We start from the raw sequence: 21738 nt of genomic DNA, 5'->3' as shown, positions 1-21738 counted from the left end.
AACATTTAACATTCATTTAAAATTTTGGGGGTCCCATCAAATTGAACCTTCTTGTACATAAATGCATGTACAATATGTCCTAAAATACACAAAAAATATCTAAATTATTAAAAAATTCATAATGTGTTAAACATTGTTTAAACCATAACTAATCCTTCTTTGTATGCAACAGGTGAAAATAAATATTGATCATATTACTTATTTTCTAAGTAATATTTGTAAAGGTGCTATTGACATGAAAGTCTCACCAGATGTCAGTAACGACCAATCCTATACACACATGCAAAGAAATCGTACCATAGATGTCAAAAGATTAAGTTATTTGTAATCATGAGATATGACACAGGTAAAACGTATTGAACAAATGAAGTAGAGAGGTCCAAGAGGCACAGAGAGTCAAGACACAAGTTGAAATCTATCAGCATTTAGAAAGCAATCCTGCCACTTAGTGCAAATTAATATTAGCTAGTTCAGTCCCAGCTGATGGTCTACAAAATGTGTCTCAAGTCCTGGGGAAGATACCAGAGGGAGAGCACCTGGTGGCTAGGCCTTCTGTTACTGTGAAAACCACTGTTGGTCCATAACAGACAACATGTTTGAACATAAGGTTATTTACAAGTGCACCAGGACACTCTAGGCTGCAGGTTGATTATTGATTTTGTAATCGTATCATCGGATCTGCAGCAATTTGTTCTGGACACTCAGGTGAAGAGAGGGATGAGCTATCAACTGATCACCACCTGGTGGTGAGTTGGATCAGGTGGTGAGGGAGAATGCTGGATAAACCTGGCACAACTAAATGTATTGTGAGGACACTCTGGGAATGCCTAACAGAGGCCTCCAACCTTTGCCAGAACTTTGACAGCATTCTGAGGGAGACTGGGGACATTAAGTCCGAATGGAGCATATTCAGCACTTCCATTGTGGAAACTGCTGCAATGAGCTGCTGCAATGAGCTGCCTGTCTTGATGGTAACCCCTGAACCAGACGTTGGACACTTGAGGTGAACAGAGCAATCAGGCTGAAGAAGGAATCCTATCGGGTTTGGTTAACCCTGTGGGACTTCGGAGACAGGCAATGGAGGCCAAGCAGAATGTGTCCTGTACTCACAGCTTCATGTTGAGTTTGGTCTTTAATTTGTTTTTTACATTACATGTTCATTTTGTAATACATTTTCAGTGCCTATTTGTATTTTTACTGCAGTTATGTTATGTCTAATTCTATGTATTCAAGTTAAACACTACTTTGAGACATTGTTCACAGCTAAAGAATGTTGAATAAAGAATTTGGTGGTGAAAAGTGTTTTTTTGTGCTAATTTAATAGCAGCTAACAAGGACCAGTCAATTTTGATTGGGAACACTAAAGTAAGGGGGGTGGGGGTGCACAAAACCGGAGGGCTAGGCTGTAGTACTGTAATTCACTATTTTTTGGCTGTCCTAAAACTCTGCGAAAAGCCTTCAGTTGATTGTAGTTGATTGAAACTAGAATGAGAGGCCGGGCCTTCAGCTTTCAGATCCTTCTTCTGTGGAATCAGGTTTCAGGAGACAGACACCCTTTCTACTTTTAAGATCATGCCTAAAACTTTTGACAAAGCATATAGTTCGGGCTGCATCAGCTGACCTTAGTTGTGCAGCAATAGGCCTAGGCTGCTGGTTATGGAGGACCAGAAGAGTCACACGCATCAACATAAAGCCTTTTGTGCTCAATAATGAATTGTGAAATAAAATCTGCATTAATAAATTAATTTACAAGTTCATTTTGTAATTCTTTTACAAAACATATAGAAACATTTAAAAAAAACAATTGATTACTCATCCAAGTGACTTTTTCAGTACTCTCCAGTGTCATGGATGAGTGATGAAATGTTACGATGCCTCTGATAACCACTGTGTCAAGTGTCTGGGATTGGATCTTAAAACTGGATTTTTAGGTGGCAGACAAATGGTGGCACAAGCCAATCCTTGAACAGATGGGGTAAAAGCTTTTCAGGAAATTTTTAGGACAGCCCAAAAATAATGAATACAGTGGTTCAGTCTAGAAGAAATAAATAGGTCTATCATGATGCGTCTGCCAGGACCTGACCAAAGCTGTTCTCTGTTTTCGTAAACTGGTACCAAGAATTACTTAATAAAGGTCAGTGAAGTCAGAACACAGAATCAACCCATTCCAAAAACATGTAACTCTCTTTGTAACTCTGTGCTGTGATGTTCTTTCTCTACTTTTAAGATTAGGCTTAAAATCTTTTGCTAAAGCATATAGTTAGGGCTGGTGACCCTGAATCCTCTCTTAGTTAGGCTGCGATAGGTGTAGGCTGCTGGGGATTCCCACGATACACTGAGTAGTACTTCTTTAGTCACTTTTCTCACTCACCATATGTTTATACACCTCTCTGCATTGAATCATTACTTATTATTATTCTCTGGCTCTCTTCCACAGCATGTTTTTTGTTCCCAACACCCATCCCCTTTGGACTGTGTCTGCTTCTAAACCACCACAAAACACACCAAAAATCTGCAAAAAAAACCCAACTGAAACATTACCAATAAAAAAAATCACAAAGAAAGAACAATACAGCATCCACATCTGCACCAAAGAGTAACACAATGAAATGTGGATTATTAAAGGGCAGGGATAGCTCAGTAGGTAGAGTGGTTGCCCCATGATCGGAAGGTCGGGGGTTCGATTCCCCTTAACAGCTACCCTGAGGTACCCCTGAGCAAGGTACCGTCCCTACACACTGCTCCCCGGGCGCCCAATGGCTGCCCACTGCTTCACTGAGTGAATGGGTTAAATGCAGAGAGCAATTTCCCCACGGGGCTCAATAAAGTACAATAATGTACACTTTCTTCTTCTTCTAAACATTAGGTCTCTCTCTTCTAAGACCCTGTAAATCCATGAATAATTACTGATCAACAAAAAAATTTACCGTGCTATACAAAAACTTGGTTACAACAGGATGATTATGTTAGTTTAAATGAATCAACCCCCCTGAGTTACACTAACTGTCAGCATTTAATCTATTAAATGCTGACAGTTAGCATTTAATCTATTATTAGACTCAACTGTCTAAATATGACAAGACAAATAATCAAAGAACCTACGCACCACTTTAATCACACTCTAGCTCTTGTTCCGACGAATGGCATAAAATGGAGCAGAACAGTAATTCTTGAAAACCCTCTTTTTTCTGATCATTTCTTAATAGCATTTAACTTTACAATAATGGATTAGACGGGGGGGGGGGGGGGGGGGGGGGTCGATTTACAGTTGTTGTCTTACTGAAAGTGTTGTACAGTGCAAAAAGGAAAATGCATAGACAAACAGAAAACCTCGTACACCATTTGTTCAAAAGTTTTTAAATTTAAACTTAAATTAATCCGTGTTTAGTAAACAACAACAACATTGGTACATTTAATGTTAAATATCCTTTAATTTTCAAAACTATACTGAAAAACAATGACAGCATCCATCCTCATCATAAAATTACTTAACAGCTAATACATGGAGGTGGACCATTTTTCTTTTTTCTTTAAATATGCATGTATTAAAGTGACTTTAAAGTGTTTTCTTCAAACAGGACACCTGAAAAACACAAAACTGTAACAATATTTGCACATTTAAGATTATCCAGAGTACATTTAAGCTGCAATCATTGCCTTTTGATTGTTGTGCCTCAGTCAAATGCTTAAGATGTGGCTTTCATTCTGGTCAGTTCACCCATGATACAATATCCTTTAATATCCAAATATCCTGTATATGCATACAGTCAGTTTTACTTCATTGATGAATCTGAGTGAACATTTGTCATAAATTAACACTGTAGGGTCTTTACCTTACAATATAAAGTGACTTGAGACCAGACTTGTTGACTCTCAGTGGTGCTAAAACTGAACAGCCCTAAAGGGTGTTCCTGAAAGTTGGGTTTACTAGAACAAAACAGGTGGATGACCACAGACCTCTCAGCACAAGGATGACAGAACTTTTCCCCCATATAATAAATAAAAAAAACACAGAACACAACATTGAAATAGAAATAGATTAAGACAGATTACGATACCAAACGATACCAGATAAAAGTGCATTTACTGGATCTGTTCATCTCCTCTTGCTTTTCAAAGACAATGAATGAAGATGATGACAATGGGATGTACCTGCCACTGCAGGACAAGAGCCTGTGGTAGCTGTAGGACAGGGTGGTACAGAGGAGGAGCTAAACGTGCATGTACGAGACGCTCTGCTTCACTTCTTGTGCTCCAGTTAATGATATTATTCTCACCCCTTGTCATGTGCTTACAGGAATACTGCTGTTAGATGCCAAATGAAATAGAAATGATAAAGTTTGTTTACTTTTGCGGTTATTCTGTGTTTTCATGTGGGCTGTTACATTTTTCACATCACTGAAATGCTAACAGTTGTCCGGCTGTGGGATAAATCTCCTGTAGTGTAAATCACTTTACAGAATTATGGACACACCACATTTTTGTGTGGTGACATCACACGACAAAGACACAGCGTTTATTACTGGGCAACAAAAGTTTGGTGAAAAATGTCATTTAGTAATGACTGCTTAAATACAACAAACCGTGATGCACACACATTATAGGCTTGAAATACTTTATTAAATGCAGCAACATTTGAAAATATGTACAAATTAGTGATTATTATTATTTGCAACAGCTAAGTTTTTGGTAAGACTCTCCTGGAACAGAGGGGTACAAACCTATATAAAGTATAAATTTGTTTTTTTAATCTCCAATGTGGAAAGTTTAGGGGTGAGGTGAAACTTGAGTGGCCATCCATTGCTCGTGTGAGGCTGCAAAGCACACTGAGGAATGCCTGGTTGAAGACTGTGGCCTGTGCCATTTCCTCCCTTCGCAGGGCAACTTCCTGCTCCCGTGCCTCATTGAGCGGCAGCTGGATGTGGTGTTCCCACTGATCTTGGTTTAACACATCTCCATCTGCCTGCATCTCCATGGGAACACTTGTGAGGTCAGGTTTGGACTTCTTTCTCTATAGTATGAAACCTATCATCGTGTCCTACCAGCGATGAGCAGTTTCTGTGTCATGCCAAAAGGTGTAGCTGTCGACGCCGTCAACCAGAACTGAATCACAGACAAGGGAGGTCAAGACTAATGGTGGTGGACGAAAAACCCTCACATGTAGAAAGCATTTCTGAAACATAAGACATGCATAGCATAAGGACACACACGACATGACATTACAACATAAATGAAAAAATGAACCCGTATTAATACTAGTAGTGTTCATCAGATGTTGCTCATATGGCTTTACAATGACCCCTCAGAAGAGGAAGTTAATGCACAGCTAGCACAAAACAACATGCAGAGCATGGAGTTTTTATTGCAGCAAGTAGACAATGGCGTTATTAAAAAATGTCCAGGCTTGTTCAAAGTGAACTCAACACGCGACAAGTACTATTATGTTTGAACACACGAAGCACTCACCGTCCTTCACCATAGTTTCTAAAAATGCCGTGTCCAAGTCGGGGCCACTCTGCCTCCTGATGCTCGCCAGTCAGTGCCCATAGATTGTGTCCATTTGACTATACCACTTCCAATCTATTCGATTTGCCCCACTTCAGCCGTTGTGGTACCCAACTGGTGGCATGCAGTCTGATGACTTCACATTTTAATACCTGCTTGGAACTGCGCCAGAGTAAAATAATAGCATGACCTAATAGAAAACCCTGAAAGCCGTGGCAAACCATGCCGAGTCGATCCAAGTAGGTACTAATGGTACCAAGTAGGGGCTGAAGAGGAAGAGACAGAGCCCTTACTCAGATGGTGAGTGCAGGGAAAGTGAAAGAAAATGTGTTTCTAGCATTCAAAACAGCAGCGCTTTCCTTTAATCACTATTAAAATAATTACTGGGAAAAGCAAGCGGCAGTCCTTCATCAAAGCACCTGATCAACAAACCTTGTAGTTGCTCCATACTCTGCTGTTTGTTTTACCAGCAAAAAGTCTGCAGCAAGTCTCCAGAACTTGCATTAAAATATGCAGATGAACTCTTAACTTCGTCTGATACTATGTTTAACTTATACAGCTTAGTAATGGCTGACAGCAGTCATCCTATTTTATAAGTGAACAGGGGTGAGTCTAAAGGGGGGCCTGGCGTCTCAATTAAATTACATTGATATTTAAAAATATAAAAATTACAACTTTTTTCACAAGCCAATAAAAATGTATATGGGCCAGTAAAACTCTGAGCCACAGACCTGAGAGGATTTAAGGTTGGACAGTGAATTATTGTTAATATAGTTAACGTCTACACCAGGGGTCGGCAACCCTAGGCACGCGTGCCACAGTTGGTACGCGAAGGGTTAACTGATGGCACGACCATAGCTGGACTGGCCATTGGGCATACCATGGGCCATCTGATCTCAGGAATTCGCATGATTAAGGTGGGGCCAGGTTTCACAATGAACACACCCAAAACTCTGGCTGATTGGGACCCACACCCAGTTTCACACCTTGGCTCAGGCGATTAGAGGATCATCAGGGGTCCTTTTGTCCCTCTGTGGGGGGAAACTCCCACTAGGTTTATATCTGGGACTCTCCACCATTTGACCTTAGAACTGAAGAAGCTTCTCGGATGAGAGGTGAAACGTCTTCAAGCAACTTACAGAAGTCCAAACGTTTTTCTTTACAAGCTCCTTTGACTTTGTTGTGCTGACTTTTTACAGTCAGTTACAATAACTCGTACTGCGTGCTAGCTAGCATGACGGAGTTTCTATATAGCTGGGTGGGTGCTATGATGTTACTGATAGTGAACTTTATTTAATTCACAAGGTTAGTTAGTAGAGTTTCCAACCGTCCTGTAAAAAGACGGAATCGTCTCGTATTCAGAGAAAATATTACGCGTTTCGTGTTGAGGTGAAAAGGAACACAGTTTGTCCCGGACTTTAGCTACAATGAAAAAGACACAAAGCTGGAGTTATTCTGTGTCTTTGCTGCACAGCTGCCTCTTCTTCTCTCATTCTCTCCCCTCTCTCTCCTGTTGCTACTTCAATCATGAAACTGATCAATGATCAGCTGATCGTCTCTCTTGTTTATTTATCGTCCACTTTGCGCCAGAAAGAGGAAACCAGTGGATGTCGCGCTAAACAACAGCAGCACGTTTGATCAGCTGTTGTTAGAATTTATTTAATATTAATTTCTAGTATCAGCTGATGTTTGCTGGAGCCACAGCTGTAAACCTGCTGGTCATGATGTCAGTTTGGATATGTGGTGAGAGGGAAACATGAAGATGAAACCAGGAGATGTCCTTACTGAATCATCAGAGCTGAACAGGTGATGGAGAAACAGGTTTACCTTTTAGGTGACATGGATGAGTTAAAGTTATGAACTGTTTCTGAGAGACAAATAACACCAGGATCCTTTTCTAAGCAGCTGACAGCTGGTAACTGTGCAGGGGCGGGTCTAGCAAAGTGTTGCCAGAGCTCATGTATTGGTCCAACATGTCTTTCTCAGTAACAGACTTTCAGTAGATATAATTTCTGAGAAAGGCCCAGAGCTCTTTGGAAAGCTTTCTATGGGGCACTACGAGCAAAGATTAATATAAACTCTTTCCATTTCCATTTCACCACAATCCAGTGATTAAATGGAAAGGTAGTCCTATGTTGTATCCTCCTTCCATGAATAGAATATACTCATATGAACTTTTCAGCTACCTTTTGCGGTTTCTCTCAGATATAAAACTCCATTGTTTCTCTCTCAAGAAAGAAGCAGCTGTCTCCTCAGTCAAACAACATTGTAACACGAAAGCTACTGTGTGTGTCCAACATACACAGTCTGACACAGCAGTTTCAGTTTACACAGGTTTTTTATTTTGCTTTGCACACTTCACTTCCCAGCTTCAAAGACGTGGCCCTCGGCTTTATGGCAAAGTTGCTCTAACTATGGCTGTCACCAGAACACTGCCACTTCTTGGCTGTCAATCACAGCTTCTTGCATCCCCACATCCCCAATCATTCCCATGCCTTTCAGACTAGTACTGAGGTGCTAGTCTGAATTCCCTAAAGAACCAGTAATTCATGCAGCTCCTTTAATGTGCAAGTATTGAATAAGGTGTTCTGGTCAATATCTTTTACGCATGCTAACTCGGGAGATGATCTGAAACAGTGCCTGTGCCAGACTTCCTGCAAAATTGCTGCACAGGGGTACCACCAACAAATAATATCAGACCTCATGTGGCTGACCGTTAGGTTAAAATAAGCTGCCTGTGAGATGCCTTTTCAGCACAAATGACTCAGTTTCTCTCTCCAGTGTGTCATACTAGCCTGTGCCTAATTATCACAAAGGACTGTTCTGCCTCAGCACACACCATGTGACCCTTAATGTTTATTTCTTAAACCAACGTTGAGTGTAGAGTGTCACCAAAGGACTGCTCCAATGGAAAATATTCCTTGGATTTAATCACAGGAAGTGGCAGGGTCTCCTGAAAATGCCCTGTGGATTTCTCCTCCCTGGTAGCAGTGTTGGACAGCCTCAGCACAGATACCACAAGTCGTTCCCAGTCATAAGCGCTGCCCCACCAGCTTATTAAACTCAGCCCAATCCATCCCAAGAAATAAGGGGTGACCAAGAAAGGAGCTAACCACTGCCCCAACTCTATACATTTTAACCTAACACCACTGGATATTTGTGAAAGTCACTATGTACACACCTAATTCCCACCCAACAACAACCCAGGCTGAAGCAGGGTTTGGTAGAGTCCACCATAGCCTATTGTGTACCACACCCTGGCACCTCACCAGAACTTTGTACGTCCTTCCAGTCTGGGCCGGCCACAAGGATCCCACCTCTATGAGCTGACACTCCCTGCAGAAGAGTTCGGGCTGCGTGCACTTCCAGCTCTCCTGCGCTGATGTTTGCACAAATTCACGTGAGTCAGGAGCAACACCTGTTCCCACTGAGATCTGAGGAGAAAAACAGTGGGGAGAGTGTTAGTGTGAGGCATCTATGCCAGATTGTGGGGGTCGGATGTTTCTTCCTCTGTGCCAGGCCACCATGCTGCTAAGTGGTCCTCTGGAAAGGTCACGGCCCTCTCCAACACACCAAATCCACTCCAGTCACCAGGAGCCTCATCATCTGCTCAAGAACCACTAGCTCCAGTATAGGCAATGACTCAAAAACCTCGTTCCCTGTCTCCAGATGACAGTTACAGAAGCAGCAGCAGTGGTTCTGCAGTGGTTCTGTGGGTCATCCACCTCGCCCATCCTGTGAGATGTGGTGGACATGGTTGGAGAGAGCGGTGGCGGGTGAGCTAAGTATCAGGGTCTACTTTACAATATAAAGTGCCTTGAGGCAACTGCAGTTGAGATTTGGTGCTGTATAAATAAAATTGAACTGAATTTTCAAAGCTCTCCAGAGATGGTTAATTGGGATAAAGTCTTGGCTCTGGCTGGACCTGTCAAAGACATTCACAGAGTGGTCCCAAAGCTATTCCGTTGTTATTTTGGCTCTGAGGTTATGGTTATTGTTTTATTAGACAATGAATAATGTATGTCTTGCCATGCATATTCATCTTTATTTATAGTACCTTATCACCCTATTAGAGTACTTAGCTCTCACACTGCAGGCTTACTTAGAATAGAATAGAATAGAATAGAATAGAATAATCCTTTAATTGTCCCACAAGGGGAAATTTGGTTGTATCAGCAGCAAAAAAGAAAAAAAAACAAAAACAAAAAAACCCCACACATAAAACAGAACAGAAACACAATTTTTACATATTTACATCATGGACAATAGTTACCAAAGCAGAGTACTGTACAGTTATTAAAATTAGAATACAGATAAGCGGCAAATCCAGATTGCATTGTGCGAGGGAGCTTGTTGTTCCTAGAGTATTTAAAAGTAGAATGGGAGGCAGAGCCTTCAGTTTTCAGGCCCCTCTTCTGTGGAACCAGCTTCCAGTTTGGATTCAGGAGACAGACACTATCTCTACTTTCAAGATTAGGCTTCAAACTTTCCTTTTTGCTAAAGCATATAGTTAGGGCTGGACCAGGTGACCCTGAATCCTCCCTTAGTTATGCTGCAATAGACGTAGGCTGCCGGGGATTCCCATGATGCATTGAGTTTTTCCTTTCCAGTCACCTTTCTCACTCACTATGTATTAACAGACCTCTCTGCATTGAATCATATCTGTTATTAACCTCTGTCTCTCTTCCACAGCATGTCTTTATCCTGTCTTCCTTCTCTCACCCCAACCAATCACAGCAGTTGGCCCCGCCCCTCCCTGAGCCTGGTTCTGCTGGAGGTTTCTTCCTGTTAAAAGGGAGTTTTTCCTTCCCACTGTTGCCAAAGTGCTTGTTCATAGGGGGTCATATGATTGTTGGGTTTTTCTCTGTATCTATGAAGCGCCTTGAGGCGTCTTTTGTTGTGATTTGGCGCTATATAAATAAAATTGAATTGAATTGATTGTTTTCTGGAATCACCTTGAAGCAGTTAAAAGTCTTTTTCCATGGCCCCACCGAACTCATCCCACATCAAAGTTTTTTTTGAGCCACTGTCCGAGTTGCATTCCGCTTGGCCTCCCATGTACCTCTAACTCTAACTCCAAAATCCTATAGGCCCAATCCTATACCCAATGAGGGTTTCTACAGACAAAAACATAGATGTGCCATGGGCTTCCCAATGTGAAAGTGGAAACTAAAGCTCTTGGCTCTTTCAAAGAGAGAACCTATTCACTGGTACAGATATGTTAATAACACCTGGGCCAAATCAAAACCAAAGAAATATAAGCTTTCACTGTTCACATCAACTCAGTGGATAGAAACAAAGTTCACCAGGGAAAATACAAAGGATAATAGTTTGCCGTTTCTGGACTGTGCTGTGCACATTGAGGAAAATGGAAACCTCAACAGTGAAGTTTACTGGAAGCCCACATACACAGACCAATACCATCTCTTTGCTTCCAACCACCCTCTGGAACGTGGAGTAATCAGGAATCTGCAACACTGGGTAGAAATGTTCCTTCTAATCCAGAAGGGAAGGAAAAGGAACAAACACATAAAGAAAGCTCTTAAAGCATGTTTATCCCAATTAGGCTTCCATCAAATTAGCAAAGATGCACAGTAAAGAAGCTGAGACACCAATTAAGTAGAAACAGAATGGCAAACGAAACAACACTGTCATCCCTTATGGGGCAAGTTTTTTCAGAGAAACTCGGGCAAATATTCTCCAAGCATGACATCCCAGTGCACTCCAAGCCTAGCTACACACTGGTTTATCCCAAAACTCCAAAAAACAAACTAAACAACGTAGTAGAAGAGCCACCTCGACGGGACAAGACTCAGATGCACAAGGTCACTCTTTTGAGGACACCATTGTTCTCATTTTAGATAGCATGAAAGAAGAGTGACAGAAGCCTACTTCTGTCTACTGTGAACGATCATTCTTGAATAGAAGGGGCGGTTTATGACACCAACTGTCTGCCACCTACAATCTAGTTTTGAGATCTTTCCCCAGGCGCCTGAACACCCACTCACAGCTTGTGTCAGTTGATCTCAATAGATCACATGATAGAGAGAGGCAAGTCTCACAATGGCTTCACCGGAAAGCTTTGCTGATAATGACAACAACCTTTTTCACACCTTGTATGTCAAGGGCCGTCTTAAGGGACAAATCCCATTACTGCTCCCACTAAATATCTGGGAATCTCCAGTATTTGGTTATTGTTATTTATATTGTCCTCTGTGTCCACGCTTCGTGTTATTGTTTGTTCTAGTACAGTGTGATCACTGTTTTTGTCCTTGTCACATGACTAAATAGTGTCTCTGTATGTTTTTACTAACTTGTGTGTAACACCAACCTGCCAGAGTGTCTGCAGGTGGAAATTAGTCCAAGACTATAATCTGGGATATTTACATTTGTTAAAATGTTCATTAGCATGTATTGCCCCTCTTTCTAAATAAAATAAAGTAAATAAATTGAACAGAAGAAGCTTCTCGGATGAGAGGTGAAACATCTTCAAGTAACTTGAAGTCCAGTTGCCTTTCTTTTCAAGGTCCTAGGATCATTGAGGTGTTGGTTTTTGTTTATCTCTAAATTTTGTTTTTCAGTTGACTTTTAGCTAATACAAAATCAAATACTGTGGAAACTAAGTCTGGCTTTTTACCAGGGAAAACATATCATTAGCTTCTGAAACAATGTCAAGGGCTAACAATATAAACTGAATCTAAAACACACATTGATTTTATGTGTGATTTTCAGCACCAGGAGTGCTGGTGGAGAATGTAGGGAAGACAAGAATCAAAGATGGCGGGTATAATTAACAATGAGTAGAAAGAAAAAGGAGAGTAAACAACCAGAGCAGTGAGAAGTAAGAGCATGAGGAGATAACAAGAGGGATAAGAGTGAACATGTGATTGTAAAAGGGAAAGACAAGCTTTCTAGTTTTCCTCCATGTCAGTCAAAGAACCACACACACACAGAGACCGAGTGACAGAGAGAGAAGCTTAGTATTTGACATGATCACCATAAATGGGTGACAACGTCGCACTTAACAGTATATCTCTATCTCTCATTTCCTTTCCCTTCACTCGGCATCTACAAACACCTAATCATGCTGCCTGCTCTATCATTTCTCTCATTATCACTTTCTCTCTTCTTCCTCAGACTTTGTCTATATAGACCACTTCCTCATGCCCTGTCTCACCCTCTCAAACTGTTTGTACACCTTTTACTTGGTTTAGATCAGGGTTGGCTTACGCTCACACCATAAATGAACTGCTCTGGAGATCATTTGGAACCATGCCATGACCACCTCCTCCAGAAGGTCTATGTGCAGATGTGAAAACAATAATCACACATGGATGGTGACCAAAACAAACACAACAATGGGTAAAACAAAACAAAGTATGATTTAAACAGACCAAACATGGCAGGTGTCAAAATACTCTCAAACTTAATCTGATCAAGGCTGAAACTCCATGATAATATACCCCCACCAACCTCGCAAAAAGTACCAATTTCTTTTAATTTAAAGACGCAAAGAAGTAAAATGTTCAGTTTGAATGCTTATAAAAAATCCAAACACATATGGCTTTTAAAAAATAAAGACCAATTCCAAAAATGTATTATTCGTAGATTAAACTACTGTACTTGGGGATCTTATTGTTTCATCCTACATAGTGGTTATGACACTCAGTAGTCCTCTGCTTCCTCCTTCCAGTTACCATACAGTCCGAGGCTGCTGGACTTGGGGTGAAACCCTCCATGCATGGTAAGGAGCTTTCTTGTCTTCGTGTCAGTGGCTTCCATCCTGTCACGGCCGAGGCTGACTAAAAAAAAACAAACTGAAATGCATGACGCAGAGAACGTTTAAGTGACAACGTTTATGATTCACAAAAAGTGTAAGCGAACAAAACTAGAAAACTGAGTCGTGTCTTTAACTTGTGCTAAGAACAAACACCAAAACTAAGGGGCGCTTATGCGACCTGAGCTATGTAAACAATCAGTGATTTTTCAACTGTGGAAACTGCAGTTCTGTGGTTTGGGCCAAAGGGAGAGTCAGACTGGATGGCTGGGTCCTGGGAAGGGGTCAGAGTCACTGAAACTAGAGTACATTTATTTAGGTATGGTTCCGGAGGAATACTGGCAGCTATTTGTTCTGAATAGTCCTTTGCACTGCCTACTTGCCGCGGGTGGATCAGTAGCATAAAGGGGAGAGTGGTCCAGGTGAGTGGTAAGTAATCCGAAATTCCTGACATTGAGGCAGGGAGGCAGGCAGGTGCGTGGAGTGAGTAAAACTGTGAGACTGTCGGGAGGTCCAGCGTCCGGATGGGGGTTCTATGGCAGAGATTTGCTTCTGGTAATCTGGTGTGTAGCTATGAAAGAGAGATACAAGGTGAGACAAGGTAGTTTGCTAAGATGTGTACAAAACACAGAGCTGGCCTGCAGCAACTGTGGTTAGCTGAGAATCTAGCGAAGAGAGGTTGAGCGCGCTGGCCTTATAAATCCACGGCTTAATTACCCACAGGTGCCAGCAATGAGCAGGAGCATGGTGCTTCCTCCCAGAGGTGGAACTGCCCCCCCCAATGGATGCCTCCTGGCGGCCGACCAGAATCCGCCCCGCGGCTTACCTGAAAAAGTCAGAGATCATCACAGGGTCAAGTATCAACGATCGAGGTACCCAAGAACATTCCTCCGGCCTGTAACCCTCCCAGTCCACCAAAAACTGCTGCCCTCTACCCCGCCACCGCACATCCAGGATACGCCAGACGGTGAAGGCTGGGTGTCTGTCAATGAGCAAGGTGGGAGGCGGGGGGTCAGGAGGCGGGCAAAGGAGGCTAGACAGTACCGGTTTCACCTGGGAGACATGAAAAACAGGGTGAATCTGTAAGGCTGGAGGTAAACAGAGCTTGACAGCTGTGGGGCTATCCACTGTCTAGGGACCAATGAATTGAGGCGACATTTTTCCAGGAGGACGCTCTGAGAGGGATGTCCTTAGCAGTCAGCCACACCTTCTGTCCTGGTGAGTATGTTGGTGCTGGTGACCGTCGCCAGTTGGCATAGCGACGTTGATGGGCTACTGTACATAATAGTGCCTCCCATTTACGAGTCCAGACCCGACAGCAGCACTGCTGGGGACAGCGAGATCAGCCTCCTGCTCAGGAAACAGTGGTGGTTGATATCCCAATGAGGCTTCAAATGGTGACAACCTGGTAGCGGATGTTGTTAACGTGTTGTGTGCATATTCCACCCATGGTAGATAAGTGGCCAAAGTTGACAGGTTATGCAGTGGAGTGTGGCCTTGAGCTCCCAATTCAAACATCCTGTCTGGCCATTAGTCTGCAGGTGGTACCCAGAGCTCAGGCAAGGCTTGGCCCCTAAAGCGGTGTAAAAAGATCTCCAGACTTGGGACAAGAATTGTGGACCTCTGTCTGAAACTATTTCTACTGGAATGCCATGAAGCCTGAAAACATGTTCAATTAGTAGCCTAGACGTTTCTGCTGCTGTGGGCAGTTTCTCTAAAGCTATAAAGTGTGCTGCCTTAGAAAACCGATCTATGACTGTGAGTATGGTAGTCTTTCCTGCCGAAACCGGGAGTCCTGTTACAAAATCCAGGGCAATGTGGGACAAGGGTGATGAAGCGTGGCCAATGTTCCCTCTAATGTGCCGACACCGGTGTTTTAGCTAGCAAAGCGGCGTGTTTGGTTTTCTTCCTGAATACTGTCGTTGTTTATATTTACTGCAGGAAGAAACGGTAAAAACGGCGTTTTATAAGGAAAACGCTCGAAAGCCTGTGAACAAAAACAAAACCAAAGAAAACCCCACCCTTTCCTATTGGTGGAAAAATGTACCATGTCGACCAATCAAAAAATGATATGGCAACATGACATTTAGTTGTTTAGGAAGGGGGAAGTTTTAGGAGTGACGGCGGAGATTGAGATGTGAGAGATTTGTGACATTTAGCATAAATCTTGTGTAGTTAGTGTGTAGTTAGTGTGTAGTGTAGTCAATAGTTTTGTTGTGTGTGTCAGAACAATGAGGCAATGAGAAAGTTGTGTTTTCAAAATTGGCGTTCCAAGTTATTTTTACTTCCAATAGACTTAACATACTGCACAGGTCATGAACAAGACTTATTTAAATTTTCATTGTAAGTGGGCTAAAGCAGTTAATTAAAAGTAAACAAATAAATGTAAATGCTGTAATTTGATTATTTTAATAAACCATGTGACTTGGATGGATTAGATGCTGGCGTGACCACAGTGCACACGTCTACTGTTGCTCACAGTGGTCCAAGGGATGCTCAGGGAGTTTGTGTGTTTGCTCAGACACATGAAAAATTAGAGGGAACATGGGCTGTAGCAGCCCTGCAGGATGTTCATTATGTGATTTATTCCTGGCACATACTGAGCACGCAGCCACATACTCCCTAATGTCCTTATCTAGCATGTCCCATCAAAAATGTCTTTTAATTAGAGTAAACCATCCTATCTCTGCTGGGTGGCACACGAACTTAGAAGCATGCACCCACTCCAGCATCTTGGAGCGAGCGGCTGCAGGAACAAAACGCCAGTCGGGCAGCCCCAGTTCTGTCTGGAGAGCCTGGTTAATGGCGTGACAGTGACAGCTCCAACCTTGCAGCTGGCTGGAAGTATGGGGGAAGATTCTGATTGTGCTGTTTCAGAGTCAAACTGCCAAGAAAGGGCATCCGGTTTTACATTTCTGGAGCCTGGGCAATAAGAAATAGAAAAGTTAAAAAGGGGGGAAAAACAGTGACCATCAAGCTTGGCATGCATTCAGTCTCTTAGCACTGCATAAGTACTGTACATTAAGTTCTTGTGGTACGTCCACACTAGGAACGGTTTCTCAGCGCCCTTCAAATGATCGCCACTCCTCCAATGCAAACTTAAGGGCAAGCAGTTCCCGGTCCCTACATCATAATTCATTTCCGCTGGCAAAAGCCGATGCAAAAAAAGGTGCCCGACCGGTATGCTTACAAGAGGGACAGTACTGCCCCAACCCCACAACAGAAGCATCCATCTCGACAATAAAAGTCTGGGTCAGGCAGAATGAGGATGGGCGCTGTTGCAAATAGATGTTTCAGTCTAGTGAACGTGCTATCTGCTTCATTGGACCAGATGAATGGAAGTTTAGTGGAAGTGAGGTGTGTAAGTGGAGCTGCTACCTGACTAGTTTCTTATGAATCGGCGTTGGAAATTGGCGAATCCCAAAAACCTCTCGAGTAGGGCTGCTCGATTATGGCAAAAATGATAATCATGATTATTTTCACTGAAATTGAGATCACGATTATTTGACGATATTTCAAGGTTCAAGGTTCAAGGTTCTTTATTTGTCACATGCATAGTTATACAAGTATAACACACAGTGAAATGTAGCCTGACACGCTCCTCGACATGTGCAAAAATTGGGGGGGGGGGGGGGGGGGGGGGTGTAGAGGAAGAACATTATATATATATACATACAGACATATAGTATATACACTGGGTGAATGTGCAGTAGTAGCAGCAAGCAGGTGAATTCTGTACATTAATAAGAATAGACATCTGACTATTTTACAGGATAGACAATATAAACATATTTAAAATTAAAGGAATTGAAATGTACATTGTGCCTTGGTTTAGAGTGTCTGGAAGAGTCCTGTCTCAGTCAATTATAGATGATGTGAGAGGGCGGGTGTGTGTGTTTAGGGCCCGGATGGCTTGGGGATAGAAGCTCCTCTTGAGTCTCTCTGTCCTTGCCCGGAAGATGCAGAACCTTCTACCAGATTGCAGAAGTTGGAACAGTTTGTTGCCAGGATGGGACGGGTCCTTCAGTATCTGCTCTAGTCCGGCATCTCCTGGTGTAGGTGTCCTGAAGCGGGGGGAGAGCAGTCCTGCAGCAGCGTTCTGCTGTACGGATCACTCTCTGGAGAGCTTTTTGGTCCTTCACACAGCTGTTCCCAAACCACGATGTCATGTTCTGTGTGAGGATGCTCTCCACAGCGCCTGTATAGAAAATCCTGAGGATCTTTGGAGAGACCCTGAACTTCCTCAGTTGTCGTAGGTGATACAGGCGCTGCCTAGCCTTTTTGGTCTGGACCTGAATGTGGGCAGCCCATGTCAGGTCTGAGGAGATGTGGACACCAAGATACTAGAAGGACTGCACCCTCTCCACTGGAGCTCCATTGATGATGATGGGCTTGTAGTCTCTGTGCTGACCCCTTCTGAAGTCCACCACCAGCTCCTTGGTCTTGCTGACGTTCAGCTGGAGGTGGTTGTCCTGGCACCACGATGCCAGATTCTTCACTTCATCCATGTAGGCCGCCTCATCGTTGTTGGAGATGGCACCCAACACCACTGTGTCGTCAGCAAACTTCACAATGGTGTTGGAGCCGTGGGTGGCCACACAGTCTGAAGTGTAGAGGGAGTAGAGCAGTGGCGAGAGGACACATCCCTGAGGTGCTCCTGTGTTGATGGTGATGCTGTTGGAGAAGCACCCTTTATTTAACCCTTTAAGACCTACTATAGAACCAAGTCCACCAGAGCTTAAATATATATATATATATATATATATATTTTTTTTTTTTACATGCTGTAGTGCCATTTGTGGGAGCATTTCAAGTTGCTATACATCAATACAACTGTTATAGCCCATATTTTAATAATATGTATGCATTAAGTCCATAGTAATTACATAAATTGCAAAAAAGTGCAATAAACTACAAAAAAATTTGAAAATCGCTTTTGTTTTGTTTACATATATTTCTACTTGGAGAAATTTAAGAGGTTTATCCCTCAAAACTTTAAATACAATAAAGTTGCAAAAAATAGTTTCCCACCAGAGGAAATTTATTTTGAGTGTCTTCATAGTTTTATTTCGGAGATACAGCAATTTTTATATACTGCAGGAAAAACAAAAAACAATCCTATGATGCAAATTTGCAAAGAAAACAGCAGGTGCATCATTTCACTGTGGGAAGTGTTACGAACAGCTGATCGGATTGGCAAAGCGTGTTTCTGGAATATTATGTTTTTGTTCCTGCAAGCGCTTTTTATGCAATTTTTGCAAAGCTATATGTGGAACGAAACCGTGACCGAGGACAAGCTGATGGCATCAGATGTAAGTACAACTCCTCCGGTTTCATATGCAAAACAAATTATTGCGCTAGCTTACACGGTTCAGGTTCTACAGGGATTTAAAAATAGTTACGCAAAACGGAGCGTGCTGCTCTGACCGGCTTTAAAGGGTTAACAATGACTTTAAAAAATAATATAAAATAGTGTGCAACACCACTGAAGTTTTTTTACCTCTCTTTTCAACCAACAGCAGTCACTCTCCTCTCCAAATAACTTCTGCTTAGCTTTCCGAGCTTCCCTCGGGTCCTCTTAATCAGCGGTCTCCACCCTTTTTTGCGCCACGGACGGTTTATGCCCGACAATATTTTCACGGACCGGCCTTTAAGGTGTCGCGGATAAATGAGGGAGGGGCTAATAATCGGCTCAGTCATTTTTAATGATCGTTGAAAGCCCAGATCGTAATCGTGATTAAAATTCGATTAATTGAGCAGCCCTACTCTCGAGTCGTTTCTGAGTGGAGGGTACAGGCCAGTCTGTGACCGCTTTCACTGTAGCCGTTAGTTTGTTCTCCATGAGGCATTGAAGGACAGCTCGGACATGTGAACAATGCTCTTCCAGAGTCTTAGAAATAATGACAATGTCATCTAGATAGACAAATACAAACCGGTCGAGGAAATCCTGCAGAACGTTGTTTATTAGGGCTTGTAACACGGCTGGTGTGTTTGCCAAACCAAAAGGCATGAGAAGATGCTCGAAATGACCAAGGGGGGTGTTGAAAGCTGTCTTCCACTCGTCTCCCTGACGGATTCGCACTAAGTGACAAGCGTTGCGGAGATCTAACTTAGTGAATATTGTAGCACCCTGTAGTGATTCAAAAGCGGAGCTAATGAGTGGCAAGGGATACTTGTTCTTGGTAGTAATGTAATTTAAGCCTCTGAAATCAATGAACCGCCGGCAAGAGCCATCCTTCTTGTCTACAAAGAAAAAAACAGCTCACACAGGAGATGACGACGGACGTATGATACCAGCTGCTAGTGACTCCTTAATGTACTTTTCCATCGCGGCACACTCTGACTTAGATGTTATATAACCGGCTCGTTGGCAAGGGCGCACCAGGGAGCAAATCGGGCCGGAACCAGGGACAGCGGGAAAACTAGCTTGGACTCAAATGCAGGACGCAGAGCAGCACAGAGAACATTTAAGTGACAACATTTATTTTTCTAGTGATATGGATCAGTGAATCAATGTCTTGTTGACTCTTTACATACAACGTGATGTCCATGTAGAGGAGGTGCCTGACATTTGCTCTTTTCCATAGCTGGTATCCAGTCTTGTTAATGATCAGGTTGAGGGGGTTCAGGCCTATGCTGAACAGCAGTGGGGACAGAGCATCATCATGGCAAATCCCGCACTTGACGGTGATTTGTGCAATTGCCTTGAAATTGGCCTTTAGTGTTGTCTTCCCCTTTCCCACTGAATTGAAGGCCTTTAGGGTCCTGTTGGTCTTGAACAGTTTTAGGCATTCCAGAATCCATGTGTGAGGCATTGAGTCACACAATGCCTGTCTTTAGTCAATTAGGCAGTGCATGGGTTGGTGTGGTCTTATAGCCTCGAGCTATATATGTACCGTATTTTCACGACCATAAGACGCACTGTACTAAAAGGCGCAGTCTCAGTTATGTGTGCCATTACTGTATTTAACACACACATAAGGCGCACTGGATCATAGGGCGCATACAAGTATCGTATGCGTATTTAAAAATAAAGCGGGAGCAAACCTGAGTTCGGTACCTTACTCACATTTCTATTACCAGTAATCGTCATCATCAACAACACACAAGCATACAAGTGTGCGTATTTAAAAATAAAGCAGGAGCAAAACAAAGTTTGGTACTCACATTTTTATCATCAATCAAACCCATGGAAGTCCTCATCCTCTGTGTCTGAACTGAACAGCTGCGCTAAATCTCCATCAAACATGCCAGGTTCACTTTCTTCACCGTCAGAGTCACTTTCCGTGCCGTGCGGCTCCTCGGAAATGATGCCGGCTTTTGCGAAAGCTCGAACAACAGTGCCAGCAGACATGTTAGCCCAAGCATCTACAATCCATTGGCAAATTGTGGCGTAACTCGCCCGGCGCTGCCTTCCACTCTTAGTGAAACTGCGTGGAAAAAACCACCTGGTCTCCTTACATACACCTCCCTCAGCCAGTCTTTCATCATTTCCTCATCCATCCAGCCCTTTTCATTTGCCTTAATGATGATTCCTGCTGGAAACTTCTCTTTAGGCAAAGTCTTTCTCTTAAAAATCACCATAGGCGGCAGTTTCTGTCCATTAGCATGGCAGCCAAGCACAACAGTAAAAGAAGACTTTTCATACCCCGTTGTGCGTATCGCTACCGTGCTGGTCCCCTTCTTCTCCACAGTGTGACTCACCGGGATGTCAAAAGTGAGCGGGACCTCGTCCATGTTAGTGATGTGGCTGGCCTGGATGTTTTTGTCGCCGATGTGTTTGCTGTAGTAGGAGCGGAAGATGGCCAGCTTTTCCTTATAATCCGCTGGAAGTTGCTGCGCTACCAAGACGGACCTGCTTGGAAATGTGCAATGTTCATCTCTTCAGCTAGTGAAACTGCTTTTAGCCGAATGGTGAAGTCGAAACGCTTCTCCAGCTCGTTCTTTGCTCGATGATCCACCGCTCAAGTCTTTCCTCCAACTCGAGCCACCTCGCCTTATTTCCGCGGAAACTCAGCTGCGTTTTCTTGACCTGCCGGAGCTTGTTTTCTAGCTTCCTCCATTTGCGAACCATCGATTCGTTAATCTTAAATTCTCTCGCCGCTGCTCGATTTCCATGTTCCTCCGCGTAGCTGATGGCCTTCAGTTTAAACTGTGCTTCGTAAGCGTGTCTCTTTGCCATTTTCAGGGTTGTTAAAACAACGATGTTCCACATAATGCACATACCTGTTCTTTTATACAGGTATGTGCGATTGTCCCGGTATATACGATCAACGCCCACACTTCACCCTTTAGCGTTCTCATGGTGTTCTCTACTACGTCCTCCTTACAACACACAGGGCGCACTGCGCTATAGGGCGCGCCGCACTATTTGAAGAAAATCTAAGGCTTTTAAGTGCGCCTTATGGTCGTGAAAATACGGTATATATTTATATAGCTCGAGGCTATAAGATAAA

The 21738-nt window shown here is 43.0% G+C and overlaps 1 protein-coding gene across 3 annotated transcripts in view; it reads right to left on the bottom strand.

Moving 5' to 3' along the window:
• Nucleotides 1-21738, bottom strand: part of LOC113021483 (junction plakoglobin-like) — a 115251-nt gene that overhangs the window by 76194 nt on the left and 17319 nt on the right. For 2 of the 3 annotated variants that reach the window (XM_026166226.1, XM_026166224.1), the window contains exon 2: nt 8775-8939. The exons of the other annotated variant lie outside the window; for it this stretch is intronic. The gene's annotated coding sequence lies outside the window, so the exon portion shown is untranslated. The remainder of the gene's footprint in view (nt 1-8774; nt 8940-21738) is intronic. 3 annotated transcript variants of the gene reach the window in all.

This window comes from Astatotilapia calliptera, chromosome 4 (assembly GCF_900246225.1).
Source record: "Astatotilapia calliptera chromosome 4, fAstCal1.2, whole genome shotgun sequence".
Taxonomy (NCBI): Eukaryota; Metazoa; Chordata; class Actinopteri; order Cichliformes; family Cichlidae; genus Astatotilapia; species Astatotilapia calliptera.
The sequence above is the reverse complement of the archived record's forward strand: the minus strand, read 5'-3'. Positions and strand labels throughout refer to the sequence as shown.